This window comes from Chelonia mydas, chromosome 12 (genome assembly GCF_015237465.2).
Source record: "Chelonia mydas isolate rCheMyd1 chromosome 12, rCheMyd1.pri.v2, whole genome shotgun sequence".
Classification (NCBI taxonomy): domain Eukaryota; kingdom Metazoa; phylum Chordata; order Testudines; family Cheloniidae; genus Chelonia; species Chelonia mydas.
In genome coordinates, this window is record NC_051252.2 from 28,139,927 (window position 1) to 28,155,913 (window position 15,987).

Sequence of the window (15,987 nt, forward strand, 5' to 3'; positions counted from 1 at the left end):
GGTTTGCTCTCTTGGTTACTAGTTCATGTCAGGTTTCAGATCAAGAACAAGAATGCCCTTAGGTCAGTTCAGCCATTTATGTATACAGTTTGTGCTTTTGAACTCTGGCTTTCTGTAACAGGTCATCAGCAGGCAATGGTCTTCTCCTTAGGGGAAAGCTTCAAAAGACTGTGTTTTTGCATAACCAGAGTTGGAGAACATGCATGCCAGATTCTGCAGGAAAGCCACCCCCAGTCGGCCAAGAACACACAACTACACATCTCCTGTATTGATATACAGGGCTATGATTATTCCAAAGCCCATCTAATGTAATGGCTTTTTGAGGGTTTTATGCTTTAAACTTAAACTTAAAATACAATTTGGTCCTCAAAGATGCTGCATGTGGTTGCAATGTCTGTCAGAATCCTGATTTACACTAGCTGAGGATTGGCCTTTTTAGTATAGTTCAGATGATCTCATTGTCCTCTCTGAGGGCTTGATCCCGAGATCAGGACTGTGTGGGCAGACCCCTGCACCCATGGAAAGACACAGTGACTGCAGGCATGCTCCATGTGGGTATAAGGATCTTTGGGTGAGGCTCTGATGTCAGAGTCAGGGTCAAAATTTGTATGCATGAAACAAAATCTTTACAGCTGGCTAGTCACATAGTGTGAAGTTTTCAAAGGGCCAGGCATAAAGGGGAGTTTTGTCAGCTTCCAGTGAAAGGTGTCTGACTCCCACTCCCCTTTGCCCCCTTATTTGCTGCCTAGTTTACCCACACAAACCTATTTCGGTACACACATGCAGTGACTAAGATGGCTAAGTTTTCCATTAACAGGATTAAGAGCCACTCTGAAAATATGGCCCTATGCAGGATATTGCTAATATTTTATAATAGACTGACTGTTACACTGGAATGACAATGTAATTGAACAGTAAAGTCATATTTGATAGTACAGAAGTTAGTGTGTGCAGGGGCAAAGCCCAGCTTCAGAGCCAGAGCGTGAGATGGCAAGCTATTTAATGCAGTAGAAAAGGTTTACAGCTCTCCCATTTTGAAGCATAGATCAGTGGTGTATTGTGGAACTTTTAACACACAATGCTTTTTAGCGCCAGAGGTGACTAACCTTCTTTAAATGTTCTTCACAGAAGCAATCAGATACCGAATACACATCTTTACAAAAGCAGTCTGGCTCTTTCACAAAGCAAGCAATGTGCTTAAGAAGGAATGCTATAATAGCCTGCCTGCTAAGCCTTATACAACCTGTCTATTATTACTTGGGTCCTTTTCACTATAGGTATTTTAGCCTTTAAAAAGATACTATCAGTTTAATTAAAAACTTATCAAAGTTTCCTTTTTCTTCCACTGCTTAAATTCAGGAACTCAAAAAACAAACATCTTACAATGTAAATTAGATACTGAAAATATATCTAATTTGAGGTTTATTCATTATAAAAGGCCCAAACTTAGTGAACCAGTGAATGCATTGTTGTTGGAGCTGGAAATTTTCTTTGGCCTATCAGAGATTGAAAGCAAATTATCTCTTGAAGGTAGTGAGCTTAGGTTTCCAGGTTTACTGCTCCTTGCCTAGTAGCCTCAGCTGGTTTTATGGAAGATAACATTAATTATGGGCTAGGCCAGACCCAAAGATTGTTGAAGCCAACTAGAGTCTTTATACTGACTTAAGTGAACTTTGGATCAGGTTCCTAATGAGGCGATGAGTGCCCTCAACTCCTACTGACCTTTCAAAAAAAGCATTCAGTCCCTCTCAGGACCAGGTTCTGCCATATGCGCATGCATGCAAAACAGAGGACCAGACCCTACATTTCATTAAAACCTCTTTAAATTTAGAATGCATGCATGCGGGAAAAAAACCAAGTATTTCTTTTTGAACAGATTCTAGGTGAGGCCTAAGAGGCTCTCATACGGCCCGCTGCTTCATGCAGCTCCCATTGGCCAGGAACGGCGAACGGCAGTCACTGGGAGCTGCAGGGCCCCATACCTGCGGACCGTCAATGTCAGCAAAATGTCTCGTGGCCTGCAGTCAGATTACCCTGACGGGCCACAAGTTGCCCACCACAGCACCAGGTTTTCATTTCCCTTGTCACAGGTGCCTTGCCCCTTTAAGAGGGAACCACAGCAGCCCTCTGTGACTAATTAGCTGCCTCCCATTAGGGCCTATTTAGCTCATTTGGTTCCATCTGGAGACTGCTCTGTTTGTTGTCAGTCCCAGCAGGGAGTGGGTAGGAGCTTCTCATAAATAAAGGAGCTCAGGGTAAAGTAAAGAGGAAACTATAGTGGGAAAAGGGAATTTCTTGGTAGGATCACCTGTATTACAGAGGGGAAGCTGCCTACAGCAGGGAAGCTCAGGTAGGGTCAGCCATAAAGGATGCTAGAGTTCTCAAATGAAGAAAAGCTTAAGAGCACTTTGCTGCATGTTCCTGGGGAGCTGAGAGTTCCCTAGTAAAGGAACAAAAAAGTGCTGGTGGGAGAAACTGAGAAAAGCTCTGAGGAATTGCCCTGAAGTTTGCTGCTCCATCTGAGGGACTGAATAGTGGGGGTGGAGAGAAGCCCAGGTTAGATTTAAAGAGAGATGAGATAGATACTAATTATGTGGGACTATTTGCTAACCCCAGGACTACTTGTTTGGGTTTCTGAATTTATCAGGTGATGCTGGGAGAAATCCAGTGGTCCCTAATCAGAAGGGAGAGCTGTGAGAGAAGTAAGAAAAGACTGGGTGGACAGCAAATCACACGAGTCATGTGAGAACTTTTTAAATTATGCTATTTGGGCTTGACTTTAATGCTATAGTTGGGTGAGCTTGAATCCTGGCTATGGAAAAAAAGGAGGAGGTTTTGGAGTTGTTTGGTGATGGTCGTGTTGGTGAAAGAGCGACTTTGGAATGGCTGACGGGGGTCTGTTGGGGTATATTCCTGCCAGAAGGGTCTGTCAGGAGGCTCTGACCCATTTCACCTCCTTTTTAGAGAAGAAGGTTTATTCATGACTGGGATTTTCATTCAATTGATCTTCCTCAAAGCTGCCCTCTGGGTGATCTGGCCCAGAAACACTGCACACCCTTCCAAAGGGTAAGGGCAAAGTAAGATTGTATAACTTGTTTGTATTGTATTTCTGAGCAATGGCCTGTTTAGGGCAAGATTACAGGCTATGTTATATACTTTCAAGGGGGCATCATTTATAGGGCAATTCACGGGGCTGGTTTAGAGGCAGGTGTCCACGGCAGTTGCCCTAGGCACTGGCCCAGCCCCATTGCCGTGCAGCTTGGTCACTTTTTTCCATCTTGCTTGGCTGCTATAGTGGGGTAGGAGGGTGCAAAAAACACTTCCCTCCCAGATGTCTAGCCCTAGCTGTGTATTCATTTGTTAGTGACTGCCAGATTCTGGTATTCAAAAGTGGATCCCTTTGTGGACTCTACACAAGAATAACTTGGTGAAATTCTGTATACTGTATTCTACAGAAAGTCATACTAGATGATCTAATGAAATTCCTGACCTCAAAATCTCTGAATTGCTTCATTCTTGAAGCCAGGAGCAAGCTCTGACTCCTGATGACAGTTCATTCCCTGGTCTGCTCCTGGAGCTGTGTGCTGCCCTTGGTATGAGCTGAGATTAAAATCTCAACCTCACCATAAATAAGAATATTGAGTGTTAACTGTTTGAAACCTTAACAGATGAGAACTTTTCAGTGTAGGATCTGGCCCTGTGTCCTGAAAACAACGCAGAAAGATTTCCAAACTTATTTCTGGACAACCTAGTTTTAAATTTTAACCATGGTAATGGAAAACTTTCCAAAAGTAAGCAGAGTAATTCACCACAGTCCTGGTTGCCAAATCCTTAACAATGACTTCATTCCACTACTTACCTAGAATTGATTAACTATGTTTTTCTTTTTCATCTGAAGGAGGTGGCGGGGGAATAATTCTTATAGTATAGCAGAGAAACAGCACTAGAAAATGGAATCTAGCTCCAGATATACTTGAATATTATCATTATGCAAGGGTAAAGTACCAGTAGATTTGTCTGAATATAGATTATGCATGTACATACATAGCACAAGGGAAAACATTTATTTCCCTGAGAGTTCCATAGTGTTGATGACATGGGTGTAACCTAATGACTGAATACTAATTTGCATCTAGACTATTTCTTCTTCACTAGCTGAAGCAGTTTGGGTGGTCAACATTATCCTAAGCAGAAATCATTAGCAAGTTCAAAACCAGACTGCTGGGTTTTCTCCTGTATTCAGTATTGCTTTTTGAAATGTTTCTATTCTATTGCTATATAGTAAATTAACAAAAATGTTTGAAATACTAAATATCAGGGCAAATGTCCAAATTTAGCTGTATGGATTTTTACCCTGACTTTAATGAGTTGTGAATCTAAGCTGTCCCTTTACACACTGGCCCTTCCCTGCCTTTTCTTTTCCCTTCCCACCCCCAGCACTGGCAATCAGATAGGTAAGGTTAAGGGGTGAAATCCTGGCCTTTGTGAAGTCTTGGGAGGTTAGCCACTGACTTCACAAAGGCCAGGATTTCCCCCAAGCATCTATCATCTTGGCTTAAAAAGGTATTGTCTTGATCCACGACATCAGCATTATTGGTTCTATCCAGATTTTTTAAAAATACTACATTACCTCCTAGAGCACAGAGGTAATACTATATGTGCAATAATGGTACCTGATCTTTTAAAATAAAGTCTGTAGAGTCACTCTGGATTTTTATAAACCTTTTTAAAATTAACATTTCACTTACTAGTGTACGGACCAATTCTGTTGCCATTGAAGGTGATGGTGAAACGTACATTGAATTTAATGGAGGCCCAGTCTAGTCTAGAATATAAATTCACACTGACGCTGTAACCAAACATGTTTTTCAGGGTTGCAAGGAATCTTATCTTTTTACAGGATTCTAAATGTGTTACACTGTGTCAAGGTTCCTTCCCACTCTGAACTCTAGGGTACAGATGTGGGGACCTGCATGAAAACCCTCTAAGCTTACTTTTACCAGCTTAGGTTAAAACTTCCCCAAGGTACAAACTATTTTATCTTTTGCCCTTGGACTTTAGTCCTGCCACCACCAAGTGTCTAACATATATAACAGGGAAAGAGCCCGCTTGGAAATGTCTTTCCCCCCCCAAATCCTCCCCAAACCCTACATCTCCTTTCCTGAGGAAGGCTTGATAAAAATCCTCACCAATTTGCATAGGTGAACACAGACCCAAACCCTTGGATCTTAAGAACAATGAAAAAGCAATCAGGTTCTTAAAAGAAGAAGTTTAATTGAAGAATAAAAGTAAAAGGATCACCTCTGTAAAATCAGGATAGTAAATAGCTTACAGGGCAATCAGATTCAAAACATAGAGAATCCCTCTAGGCAAAACCTTAAGTTACAAAAAGACAAAAACAGGAATATGCATTCCATTCAGCACAGCTTATTTTCTCAGCCATTTAAACAAAACAGAATCTAACGCATATCTAGCTAGATTACTTACTAAGTTCTAAGACTCCATTCCTTTTCTGTTCCCGGCAAAAGCATCACACAGACAGAGAACCTTTGTTTCTCTCTCTCTTCCCCTCCCGCCAGCTTTGAAAGTATCTTGTCTCCACATTGGTCATTTTGGTCAGGTGCCAGCGAGGTTATCTTAGCTTCTTAACCCTTTACAGGTGAAAGGGTTTTTTCTCTGGCCAGGAAGGATTTTAAAGGTGTTTACACTTCCCTTTATATTTATGACACGCTGTGATCTCATGGAGCACAGTTCATATCATTAAAAAGGAAAACCTACTCATTATAACTTCCATTAAGCAACAAGGCAGTAAAAGCCTCATCCAAAGCCTACTGAAGTCAGAGGAAAGAACCAATCACTTCCGGTTTTCTTTTCCCCCCCGATCAATCTTCAATTGACATAACACCAGCTTCAAAATGGCATTCTCAAACTAAAAACTCAACTGGTGGTTCTAATGATTATCTGGCCTTGAAAATATCAAATTGATATGCACATGCCAATCAAATTTGAAGTGGCAGCTGGAAGTGCTGTTAAAGTAGAAGTCCATATTTTCCTATTTGTGCACACAAATGTTTGCATGCATACTTGTGGCAATTGTGGCCAGACAGTTTCAAAATTATTTGATAACCTTGGCCAGCATCATGATACCATATAATAGTCTTACAGCACCATGGGGAACTAACCTTGTTGTTGTTCTCTTATGTCAGTATGAAGGCGCATTAAAAGCATATTTGAATGTACATATTGCTGTGCTAGATTAATAATCAGTCTTCAAGCTTTGATAACTCTAGCTGATCTCTCTATTAAGGACTGACAACTAAGGCATATGTATTTGAATTCATACTGTGCTTTAGGCACCTGCAGTTGAAAATCTTGGCCTCTTTTATTGTTCAAGACGCTCTACAGTCTGAAGACAAAGATATTGTCACCCTGTCTGTACGTACTCAAACGTGTGAGCATATGCATACACACCTCTTCGTACAGCTGAAAAATATAGGGCTGCAATGAGAGGACTTCTGTAGCAAAGTACTATTTGGTAAGGGTAATATAACCTAGTCTCTAAAGAACAAAGAGTATAAATGTATGTAAACACATCTGTAGATATACACATACTTAGAACCAGATTTTCAATTGGTGTAAATCAGTGTAGCACCACTGAATTAAATTAAGCTGTAGTGATTTGCCTTACACAAAGATATAGCCCATAATTTCTTAAATGTGGTCTCCTGAGCTGAGAGGCTGGAAGATAGACCAAAAAACTTGTATATTCAAATTAAAAATGGAAATAACAAACCGACAGCTTTGGGGGCACTTGGTAAACACCAACATATGTAACCCTGTTCTGTATTTTTGCATCATTATAGGTCTTGCAGTCATGCCATAGTGTGAAATGTTCTGAAAGTGCATGTACAGCTTCCTCTCCCCCTTTTTGAGACTTCAAAAATATTGATTTCCCACCCCCAATATTATCACCAGTTATGTTAATAGGTGGAAACAATGTAATAGCTTCATGTAGTATTAATGCACTAATGGATACTGTTTGCTATACTCCTATTGTCATTCAAGCTCATAGTACATTTCATCTTTAATGGGTTAGAGTATATATTATCCTCAACTTCAAAGTTTACTACTACATATGTGCTCTGTTATATGTTGGTTTGATACTTGACTATACTAAAGAAAAAAAAAACCTGCTATGTAATGCAAAAATGGTGACTTACTGTTGATACAAAAATTGTAAGTGTCTTTCACATAGAGCTCAATACTATGCATTTCTTGTGCAGTGGAAACTAGCGTCAATATCAGCATTGTGATCAGTGATTCCAAGAGCTATGCAAGTCCACTGTCCAAAGCCCTGCAGAGAGTCCATTGCCCAGACCAGATGCTACAGTTTTTGTTTTTTTCAGTGGAGGGGCTCTTTAACTATTTGATGTTCTGGGTCTGAGTTGGGAAGGCAGAAGAAAAGTTCTTCACTGTAGAGCTAATCTGAATTGCTCTTAATGGGACCATTTGGGGCTACACAGAAGAGATAGACAGAGAAGGTTGAGAGTATGGATTTAAGTGAGCCTTTGGAGGTGTCTGAAATGTTCAGAGAAGTGTAGTTGCACTTCTGGTTTCCAGCTGGAATTGTGGAAATGCCATAAGGAAGGCTGCTTTTTGTACAACTTCCACCTTGGACAAGAAGTAAAATTGCAAGCAGTTTTAGGAGAGAGCCTGTTCTCATAAGAATTCCATCCTAACTAGGCAGATACTTATCTCAACTAAACCAGAATCCCAAATCATTAGATGTACTGAGCTCTGCCTCTACCCAAATCTTCAATTGAATGAGACCTGAATTGCAACTGGAGAGCGTGGCAATATTTGGTTTGCTTTCTTTCCATTTTTCACATTCTCTGGTCTTTCTCCTCAGGATATGAGGCGGACGTTCCCCAAAAGAGTGGACTTAGGAATTTCCAATATTTCCTGGAAACACCACAAGAGGTTCAGATAGGCCTCTAAACTTAACTCATTGCTCTTGAACTCTGAATACTTTGAGGTTGACCCATTTTGCTGTAATAGTTTAACGGCAAACTTCCACTCAGACAGCAAAATTGCTCATGGCGATCAAATCCTGAAGAAGGTCCAAGCACTTTCATGCTTGTAACAGTATTTCTGGGTGTGGCTTTTTTGCAGAGCAATTCATCCTGAGCCTGTATCCATATATTGACCTGACTGCTATTTAACTGTGGTCCTTTTAACATTGTGTGTGGAATTTTTAAAATAAGGATTTAGTGTTCCCTTCTGGGTGAATGGAAAGGGAGGCAAGAGGAAAGGATTTCCCTAATGGTACAACAAAAGCACTTAGTAAGTAATTGATCATCATCAAGTGCCAGCCTTATCTGAAACTCGGGCCTTTCTTCCATGATTCACCAGTGTTTGTGGTGACCTGCTACTCATACAGGAAAGGGGGCAGTGTAGTAAATCCAAACTGGTATTCTCCAGCCCCTGTTTCCTTTGTAAAGTACACATTAATAAATGTATTTCTATTCCAAGAATTAAAATGTCAGAATACTCTTCATTTCTGATTTTTGTATCTCTCTATTTGCATATGAATCAATAGCAGACTTTTTTACAAGTAACTGTAAGAAAGTGAATTTACTTATTGACTGAGATTATCAAGCCATCAGGCAGACACTACTGCAGATAGAATTGCCTTTTGTGTTGATGCCTGCCAGCCTTTAACAGAGAAAGTGGTGTGCTTTTTGCTAGTGAGAGCTAATACACAGGAAGGTAATGGGTTTTTAAAAATGTTGTAAACCTTAATGGTGTTAGATCAATAATATGAGTACTACAGGTAAAATGCTCTTACATATATTATTAAGACCTTCTTCAAAATGTAGCTTCTTGAAGGACTTTTTAGAATGTAAGAGTGGCATATCATCTCTACAGTAAAATGCTAATGGCTCCAAGTTTGAAAAAATGTGAATTGTCTGTCTTCAGTTTCAGAAATATGGGAACACGTTTTAAGAATACCTCTGCAGGATTTTCCACAGCAGCTCCCGACTATGGCTCTGTTAAGTCTAGTGTTCCTCATAGAGTATTATACCAGTATCTGATTCTTCAGGGGAAATTGAAACTCCTTTGTGGTTTAGCTAGTCAATTCTACAAGGCTGTATGGTTTGCTTGAGACACAACTCCTTCCTATTCCCTGTTGATTTATAGCCTGAAACAGTGTAGCTAAGCCTTACATGTTAATGTTCATTAAACATGTTCTTTTGGATCTCACCAGGCCTGTGATTTTTCTTATGTATGTTGTGTTAAGGTCAAAAGAGACCATGGGGCTCTTACTGTCTTCTAATGAAGTTAGGTTTTTGTGTTTTTTTTTTTTTTTTTTTTTAACCCTCTGCCTCATGTCTGTGTCCTTTGGGCTTTGAAATTTATTATGCCAAGTTTTAGCCTGGTATAAAAGTGGCTGAGATATAAATGAAATCTTGTGGGGTTGAGGACAGTGAGACAAGGTGGGGATCGGGAGGACCCTAGATCCAGAATACTTATTTCTGATAACTTTTGCATAAGCCATATACAGTTTTTAGCTGAATTTAACCTCAGACCCTTAGAGTTTCATCTATAACTAATCATTCCTTGCTGAAGGAAATACCCTGATTAGAACATGACATCTAATTTAATGGTGATGGCTACAATCACTGAAGATGTTACCTTATGCACTACCAGTGCAGAAAGCCCCTCAATACAATGTTTTTTCTTGTAGAGTGGTACCCAAACCAAAACCCTGGCTCCCAAATCCCTTGAATGTTAGGAAAGTTTCAGTTGGAGTCTGTGGCATGAACTCTGCTCTAGTTTCAGATTTGTCAAAGAAGCACATTACAATTTGGTATCCAAATATCAAGATTGATTTCTGCTTTGCTTTCACGTGCAACATACTGCACACTAAGCAGACTAATAGTAACTTTGGAACTAAGCCAAACCATAAACAGTTCTGGGTGTCCTGATTACATCTGTATTAAACATGTATTATTTGGCCATGATTTTGCATGTCCTCAGTGCAGTGTACACCTCATAAAATAGTTTTGTCTTACCATTGCATATGGTAATGCTAAAATTGAGCATTATCAGATTAACACATGGGAAATGAAATACTGTACCATAAGTATTGTCTATTTTCTAGTGCTGGACAGATGGGCAAAACTATCATTCCCTAAAGACTTAGCTTTGTGATTACATCACTTGTCACAGTAAATATAGGCACTGTTCCATAATATTGGCACAGTGTAACATTAACAAATATCACTTTGGAGAAGTAATCTAGTCCAGATTTTTTCTCAAATACTTTCAGGATATATGTATCCACATAACATGGATTTTAAAATTGAGTGTGTGTGTGTGGCAGGGAAACAATCCCTATAGGAAACTTGTGTATAAACATCCTTGTAAAATGAGGAGCATGTGGACTTCATCTTGTTCAAACCAATGATTGGCACAGATTTCCTGTATGAGGTGCCAGCAATTTTTCTTTGCTCTCCTGTTCAATTCCAGTTGGAAAGCATTAGTGAATGTGTCACCCTGTGTGGGTTTTAAACATAACCCTTTGTCTTACTTCACGTACTTAAGAGAATAGTAGCAGCTTCAGTTAAGTAAATCAAAAATATGGGGTATATTAAAGGTATAGAATTGAAGGATTCAGCCAATGAAAGGTTCTACCACCATCTATAAAAGACACAAATGCCAACTCCACCTGGCTTGAAGCTCACACTAATAAAATAGGCAGAATCACTTGTGACTTCTTACCTTCAGCCTATACATTTTTTCCAGAGTTTCACTATAGTGTTTTCTTTCTGTTATGGCAAGAAGCTAATCTGGGGATTAGCGCCAGGGCTACTTGATTTGCTTTGAATAGTTCCTTACTCCCTACACAATTCCATTGCTATCAACATTTTGAAGTAAGGTCTCAGTCAGAATAATTTACAATCTAAATAAAAATAAAGAGGGTAGAAAGGAAACATGGATTATGCTTCCGTTTCTAACAGCAAGTAAAGTCCTACTCCATCAAAGCACTTAAGCACATGGTTGACTACAGTGGTGCCATTCATATATTTACAGTTAAACACATGATTAAGTGCTTTGCTGGGATGGGGTTTAAGTGATTAAAGGGCTAGTCTACACTAAAGCACTACAGTGGTGCAGCTGTACCTCCTGAGTGACACAAATTATACTGACATAACCTGTAGTGTAGGCAAGCCCTTATTTGCTAAGGTCATACAGGGAGTCTGTGGCCCAGCAGGAGGTTGAACCCAAATCTCCTGAATCCCACTCCAGTCCCTTTTGCCACTGTCCTTTCTTGAGCTTTAGTTCTAATGCATCAACATTCATCACCAATTATAGCATCAGTGGGCTCTCAATGGTTTCCTCAGGTTCTGAGTGCATTCTCTATCGCTATTAAATTGTCCTTTGTCACTTTAAAAACTTATACAGACATACAGTTATGGGGACTGAATTACAATGGATTTCAGCAGTCCTAACACTAATTCTGCATAATGTAATGTGTCAATGTGCTGCAACTATGCGCAGACCACTGCACTGCATACAGACTTACTGCCCCTGATTCTCTAGTGCTTTGCACGCATTACACTCACCTTGCATGGGTGTTAAATGACTATACCTAGAGCTAGGCAGTGGAGGATCCTCAGCCCTAGTACAGTGTGGATCTTGTTCTTGTCCCTGACAGTGCAGCTTCATTAGATCTATTCCGCTTGGGACTCCTATGGTCACAGGCTAGATGGCCTTTAGAACACCAAAGTTATCCCACCATGGAACAGGGGAAATGTAAAGTGGTCTCCAGCTGTCCTGATCGTTCATGAAAAACCAATGGAACCTCTATCAAAAAGAAGAGGCAATGGAACAGAGGGCTGCTGTACAAGTGTAACATAGGAACTAGAATGAAAAGATGAAGGGATAAGTACTGAGAACTTACCTCTTGTCTAATTCTCTGCAGGACCCTTGGATAGTCTAACTTGTGAGACACAATTTACCATGAAGGCATAATTCTACATTAGGGCATGTAATAGAATTATTGGATGTAGAAGATGTACCAGTAATGTGGTGTATGATATATAGTATAAATCAAAAGGAGAGCTAGAAAAATAGCAGTGCATTTACTGACTAAAAAGATAAGTTTCATCCACTTCCAAGAAATGGATCCAACTGGGCTCCATTAGAGCTACATTAAAGTAGTGATAGCAGTAGCCTGTAGTGTCAGGTGTGACAAGCTAATGTCAATATGGAAAATGGAACAAAGATGGCAATGAGCAAAAAATGTCAAAATAGCACCTGCAATTGGCAGCTTACAAGACAGCGTTTTGTTGTTTTTTTTTCCATTTTGGATCAAAAGGATCAAACTTTCTTTGATAGAAGAACACCCACTGTTCTCTTTGTAACTTTAGGCCTTTTTAACTAAAATGAGTAAGAATATAGAACCTTCTCACCTAATGATCAACGCAACTCTCTTTTTCAAACAGTTTTTGTTTCATCAAACTAAGTATGGTGGAAGATGCTTTCTGAAAATAAGGATGTCAAATCCTTAATGCTACAGGATATTCAATGTTACCCTTAAAGGACCAGTGTTAACAGTTTTAAAAATTAAACAAAGATTGAGATTTGAAATTCTAAGAATTATTTTTGTTAGTCTCAACCAAAGCTTCTGTCTAAGATACTTACATGTCCCTGATTACCATAGTACCTGAGACCCTCACAAACTTTGTGTTTATCCTCCTAACACACCTGTAAAGAAGTGAAGTGCTACTATTCCTATTTCACAGATAGGGCAGTGAGGGATAGAGAGACTAAAGGCCAGATTCTTAAAGGTATTTTGGTGCCTAAAAATGCAGATAGGCAATAAGGCACTTTTGAAAATTCCACTAACCTAACTTCCAATTTCAAATGACTTGCTAAAGATCACACAGGAAGCCTGACAGAACAGGGAGTTAAAGCTTTGTTTCCTGAATCCCAGACTGGCACCCTAGACACTGGTGAATTCTTCCTTTCTTCTAACTCTTGATGTGACAGTTTCATTGAATATCATCCTGGTTCTGGTACTGGTGTTATTACTTTTAGATGTTTTTATTGCTTGTGCATCTTAATTACCATCTGCTTGTATTTTTCAGCTGACGCTCTTACCTTCCCATGTCTGATTGTTATGGAAAAATTGCACTTTCATAAATATGTACATATATTTCAAATGAAACATATTTTGCATAGAGCTATTTTCTTGTTTGTTGTTTTGACTTTTTTTTTTCCTCCACAAGGCATTTAGGTAGATGCTTAACTAAAAACAGTCAACAGTATCAAAAAGAAAAGGAGTACTTGTGGCACCTTAGAGACTAACCAATTTATTTGAGCATAAGCTTTCGTGAACTACAGCTCACTTCATCGGATGCATAAAGTGGAAAATTCAGTGAGGAGATTTATATACACACAGACCATGAAAAAATGGGTGTTTATCATACACACTGTAAGGAGAGTGATCACTTAAGATGAGCTATTACCAGCAGGAGAGTGGGGTGGGGGGGGAGAGAAAACCTTTTGAAGTGATAATCAAGGTGGGCCATTTCCAGCACATTTCCAGGAGTTAACAAGAACGTCTGAGGAACAGTGAGAGGGGATGGGGGAGGAATAAACAAGGGGAAAATAGTTTTACTTTGTATAATGATCATCTATCCTTGGAGGAGGACAGACTCAGACTAACATACTCTAAAGTACAGCTATGCAAATAACTGTTCATAGTTGGTCACTTGGTGAACCTAATAATAATAAACAACATTTTGGGTTGCTCCAGAGCAAAAAAAAATGTTTCAGCTAACTGAAACAATCAAAGATCAAGTCACTGCTCTGATTTGAAGCAGGAGCTAGAATCTGTGTCTAACAAATCCCAGCTGAATGCCCTAATCACCAGGCTACAGGATCAGTCTTTTCTGTTGAAGCTGTTTCACATAAATTGCTAAATGGACCAGAGAGAGACTGACTCTATCCTGGTGGTTAGGGCATTCAGCTGGGATGTGGGTGACCTAGGTTTAAGTGCCCTGCTCATTGGTCTATTGGCTATTTTGGGATGTTTCTCTTCCACTTTGAAAAGAAATTCCAGTCTGGCCCTGAGAAACCTTTTGTCAAAAGCAATACATTTTTGCAAAGAAGTTGTTGAGTTTTGCTTAATCAGCATTTTCAGGTGGAAAAGCATTTCACAAAAAAATTCCCAAACAGCTCTAGTTATGGCTTTTTTTTTCCTTCTGGTATATCAAGTTTTGTGTGTGTGAACTGTTATCTCAGAAAATAAGTTACAAAGACCTATTTGTAAACTGCTAAATGTAGGTTGGATTGTTAACCATTCAGATGCATGCTGTTCGGTATTCTGTACAGCACCATTTTCTTTTAGGGTCACTGGCTGATGTAACATTTTTCTTACATTTAAAAAAATCATAACCTGATAGCTCATTACATTCATTGGCATAATCATTACTTCTTCTGAAATCCTATCTCCTATTTGATCACTTACGAGCTTTCACTGATTTACGTTGTCTGTCTGGTAAAACTTTATCATAGTATTTCATTAGTACATAACATAAGAAAGGCCATACTGGGTCAGACTAAAGGTCCATCTAGCCCAGTATCCCATCTTCCAACAGTGACCAATGACAGGTGTCCCAGAGGGAATGAACAGAACAGGTAATCATCAAGTGATCCATCCCCTGTTGTCCATTCCCAGCTTTTGGTAAACAGAGGTTAGAAACACCATTCCTGGCTAATAGCCATTGATAGACCTATCCTCCATGAACTTACCTAGTTCTTTTTTGAACCCTGTTATAGTCTTGGCCTTCACAACATCCTCTGGCAAGGAGTTCCACAGGTTGACTGCACTGTGTGTGTGTGTGTGTGTGTGTGTGTGTGTGTGTGTGGGAAATACTTCCTTTTGTTTGTTTTAAATCATATATTAGTACACATATAGTTTAAAAAGCAAGGGATCTGGTCCCTTTTAATACACAAACATCACTGACACTTTTGGGGATGAGGAGGAAATAATTTGTGTCAAATAAGAATAACACTTTTTCCCTGTAAGAGAGGAAAACCTATTCAGCTGGTAAGAGTGAACGGTCATCCAATATGAACTTATTTTGCGATTGTCAGGGATCATTGAAATAGGAGGAAATTTCTATATTATAACTTGGGAACATTGGTCAGAGCTGAAATGAAATCTGGTTGATGACAAAAATTGTAAGGACCTTTCCAGAATGCTTGGAGGGTAGGGGGAAGGATGGTGTAATTTGTTTTTACTGTCTGGAAATTCCTAACTCATAAAATACTTACCTTTTCTATGCACTTTGTCCATTCACATAAAAACTACAAGGAAATATAATACCTTTTTATTTGTATTTTCTTAAACTTTAATACTGCGAAAAATGATGTATTCCTCCCTGCCAGGCACAATATGTTAATATTTCAAATTTCCTTCTGCAAAACATCTTGGAAAATCAGTGTATTCACCACAAAATCTGAGCATTTTATGCAAATCTGATCATGAATGTAGTCAGTTCCTTACTGAGTGGAATTTATATTCATAAATAAACATCCTCTGTTTCAAAGAAATCCTAGTTTAACTTTTTTTAAAGCGCGCAAACACAGATGTCTCCTAAGCTTTTTCTGTTACATGCAAATACATACCTATTAAAGAAAAATAGCACCAAATTCCATCCTAGCACACACAAGCCAGTCAGCCAACAAATGTGACCGAACCAAAACTTTCCTTCCTCCAACACCTTAGGTCTTTTAAAAATCATATTTCTCTCTACTGATCCCTGTGCAACTGAATTCCCGTGTTTTGTTCTAAAGCAACTTGCATATTCCTCATGCTTACATTGGGCTGCAATGCCCATGGGGGACCAAAAATGTAGCAAGGATCACCATCTGTATAGGCTCCCAGGCTTCAACACCTTTTCCGTGGTA

General features: G+C 39.3%; 1 long non-coding RNA gene across 8 annotated transcripts in view; it reads left to right on the forward strand.

The window, feature by feature from the left end:
- The first annotated feature begins 2,220 nt into the window (after nucleotides 1-2,220).
- Nucleotides 2,221-15,987, forward strand: part of LOC122462594 — a 193,304-nt gene continuing 179,537 nt past the window's right edge. For 6 of the 8 annotated variants that reach the window (XR_006285268.1, XR_006285265.1, XR_006285267.1 and 3 more), the window contains exons 1-2: nucleotides 2,221-2,350; nucleotides 2,648-2,742. This is a non-coding gene — a long non-coding RNA (uncharacterized LOC122462594). The other 2 variants (XR_006285270.1, XR_006285264.1) reach the window with 2 other exon arrangements.